The sequence below is a fragment of the Mus caroli genome, chromosome 15, assembly GCF_900094665.2.
Source record: "Mus caroli chromosome 15, CAROLI_EIJ_v1.1, whole genome shotgun sequence".
NCBI lineage: Eukaryota > Metazoa > Chordata > Mammalia > Rodentia > Muridae > Mus > Mus caroli.
In genome coordinates this window covers 20,172,067-20,175,938 of record NC_034584.1, presented here as the reverse complement: position 1 = coordinate 20,175,938, position 3,872 = coordinate 20,172,067, and the positions used below count along the sequence as shown (strand labels likewise).

At 34.5% G+C, this 3,872-nt stretch overlaps 1 pseudogene; it reads left to right on the top strand.

Annotated features, from left to right (window-relative positions):
* Positions 1–1,440: 1,440 nt before the first annotated feature.
* LOC110310767 overlaps positions 1,441–3,872 on the top strand; it is a 6,310-nt pseudogene continuing 3,878 nt past the window's right edge.

Sequence of the window (3,872 nt, the reverse complement as noted above, 5' to 3'; positions counted from 1 at the left end):
GGATCATGTATTTCTCCTAGCCAGATATATGCCAAGTATTTTTTGTTACAACTCTGAAAGTATTTATCTTTTTATTCTCTGCATACAAGCTTCTACAATAAAAATACAATAAGTTTAGTCTTTGCAAATCTATAGCTCATATTTCCTATAGGAAAGACTATATGTCTTTTAAGTACATTCTGTTATCTGATCCTCCAAAATAAGCAGGCAGCTTTGGCAATAAAGGAGATGACAAAAGAGATGGAGCAGGGGACCGGTGACCGTGTGAAGCCTGAACAGAGAAATAACCCCAAATGGAATTTCCTGTCGAATTTAGCAATGGTTCATTGCTTCTGCTTGTGTATTGTTTATGTGAAACTGGAGCTAAATAAACCAATCCATGACCTGCTTTATCTGCCAAATGGATTGAACATTTATTCTCTCTGCCTCAGAGGCTTGTCATTTTCAGTTTAGCCTTGCAGATGGTGCATGCATTTCCCTGAAACATAGCCACTAGACTGGGTCCCACCAACGTTTCTTGTTAGTTAACATTCTCCCTCAAGTACACAGAGCTTGCTCCACTCTCTCACCCAATGTTTCACGGAATCACTCTGTCTTTCCCATCACCTCTATACATCTGGGAGCTTAGCTATTCACCTTGTTTTCCTCCAGTATGCCGCTGGGAAAATGATAGCATCAAATACTCACTTTCTACTTTTGAGAAATGGCTTTATCCAAGGAACCCTGAGAGCCTGTGAATGTGAATGTATTTCTAAGTAAGTTTTGATAAGAGTTCGTTGCCATTTATCTCAAATCTCCTGTCTTCCTGCTTCACAGGACAAGAGTGAATTTTGCTGTAGTTAAATGTTTTCAGTTGGTCTATGGTTATCAAATGTGATTTTATGACTTACAACATTACCAATCAGGAAAATTTCTATTGAGGTCTTGAAAAAAATTAGGAAGGTACTTGGGTTTTTGCTTACTGGGTGAGTAGAGATTTTATGAAGTCAAGATAAAATTGCTTTTTTAAGTAATCGGGATTTATATGATATCAGAAAACATAAATCTGTTTTTTTATACTACTTTTATTTTCTAGACTTCTGGTCTCTGAAAATTTTAAAGTCAAATTTTTATTCCTATATTAAACTAAAAAAAATTTCATGTTTGTTTCAATGTTCAAATGATAATTTTATATTTTGGTAATAGATCTTTTTTTTTTTTTCAAGCTGCATTGCTAGGAGTAGCCTGACAATGAAGGTTAGGGTTAGGGTTATGTAAATTATAATCACATCCAGTACCATTTTCAACAAATATAGTAAATATTTTTGGAGGTAAAACTGCTATACTAATTTCCACTGATTTAAAAAATATATACATTTTAGAACTTTATTTAAGATATTTGCATGGAATAGTAAGATGCCTCAGTTTCATCCCCAGATACAACATGGGAGATAACAGACAATGAACTTCACCAAGTTTTCCTTTGAGTTCCACACTTGCACCATGGTACGCATTCATATACAATAGTAATACTAGTGGCTTTTGAATGGACTTCAAACAATTCTACCACTTACAAGTTAATTTTATCATTCATTGATTTCAAAAGATAGTACATTTTGAATACTTGTTAATAAACAGGATCAAGTGACTTAAAAACATGTACCGGCTTGAGGTTCCTACATTACATGATAGTCTCGGTTGTGAAATAAAACACATTTTCTGTTAAATGGAATGTTTTACCACACATTCCTACATTACATATATACATATCCATAGTTCATATATCAAAGTCAAAAGTAAATGATGAAATGCTAAGTATCTGTCTCATATGAAATGCTAAATATCCAGGTGAAGACTGCTGTGATCATATTCTCTCGCTTTTCTTCTTGTTAGAGATTGCTTTCACCTCTGAACACGTTTCTCATTATTAAAATAATAAGCTTGGTGCTGTCAGATCTTCTCTGCTGATTAGACCTCATGGATTGAGCTGCATGCATACTTTTAGGGTCTGTCCTGTTACTGTTTCAAAAGCAGCTTGGTGCCTTTAAAGCTCCTTCCAGAATCTAGTTGTACTTGTTTAGAAAATATTAAGCCACCAAATATGACCTTTGAGAGCTTAGTTATATGTCTGTAATGCTGTGAAATTGCTTATCTTGAGGGAACATGAGCTTACAGCAGGCCAGCTGTATCAAATTGTAAGAATGTGTGGGAAAATATTCATATTTTCTGTGTCTAATTCTGTAGTTATCTGGATGTCAGGCCCCTTTCACTTTCCTTAATTAGTTCTTCAGTTGCTGCTGCATTTTCAAGATGTATGTGATTGACTTATTGAAAACAACCCACAAAAGTGTCAATAACCCAAGAAAATGTGATACACATCCAATATGTGGATATTCAAATCATAAAACTAATTGACAAATAATTGAATGAATGTTTATTCCAGCATTCTGTTAGCTTATGGTACAAAAGAAGTTGTTCAGAACTTAAAGATGTATTTTGCAACTTTGAGGTCTCCAGCTGTCACAGTAATCCTTATTCTGTGATTTTCTGTAAATTACATACATGTAAAAGTTTAAATGCCATAACAATAACATTGAGATATTAATACATTATTATAAATAGGGACTTAGTTGAGATAACAATTTCTTTGTATTTAATGTATGCATAATCAGTTCACAGTGATACATTATGTTTCCTGCAGTATTATAAACAGGAAATGAATCTGTACTGGTAAACATACACACACACACACATACACACAGAGAGTTTATCCACATTAAGGCAGATATCTTCCTGTGGGCAGGAAGAGAGAAGAGTCATCTTCATTATAAAAAGTGAGACAGAATAATGTGATAGTTATAGGAGAGTCTATTTGTAGTGGTTAATATTCAGATGGCGTCCCTCCTTCTTGACCTAAGCTGTAAAAGTGTTTGACACAGACTCCTTTATCTGATGACATAGAAGAATCATCTGCAATGTTTCAATATGTTGAATTGTGGGCTGAGTCACCCACATACATGGATAGTAGGAAGTGAAGCCTAAGCGAGTTAGTTTTCAAGTGACTGTGATTGCAGATACTTTGAAGCTATTGTTCTAAGATAAAGAAACTAAAATGAACCCAGTCAATATTGGCTGTTTACTCAGAATGAGTCAATATTACAGATTAGGGAAAATGCATGTGCCCTAAATATTGTCCTCATACTTGACAACATAGTACTTTTGCCATTGTGAAAACTCATGGGGGTAATTCTGAAATGAGCGTATTTTAGAGAGAAACAGAGTCTGTTGCACTATAGAAAAAATAGGTTCCAAAATCCACAGTGTGAAAGATATTGGGCCTTTGGATAAGGTACACATTGGTAATTATCAGTTGTTCATGGGTCTTGAAATAAAACAAGAAAAAGGTGAAAGACAGAGCCAGGCAGAACAAGGTAAAAACTAGGAAGACCTATTGTCTAGTACAGATGAATTGAGAATAAAAAAAAAAAAGAAATTTCCCATTCCAGTGTCATTATTACATAGATATTTCGTGCTGTCTTCATGAGTGTATTCTAGTTAGGCTCATTGATAGCAGTGTCCTATAATGCACAGAGTCAATAGTTGATATTTTCCCATTTTAATCAGTTCTATCTTTTTATTACCAGACGTTAACAATTCTTTTATTTTAGGTTTCTGAAAAATAGAAAATCCAATTCTCTTTTAAAGTCATTACCTTCTAACCAAACTATCCCAAATCCTATTTACATTTTTTTCTTTAATTACATCTTCTCCTCAATTACATTTCCAATGCTATCCCAAAAGTCCCCCATACCCTCCCCTCTACTTCCCTACCCACCCATTCCCATTTTTTTGGCCCTGGCGTTCCACTGTACTGGGGCATATAAAGTTTGCAT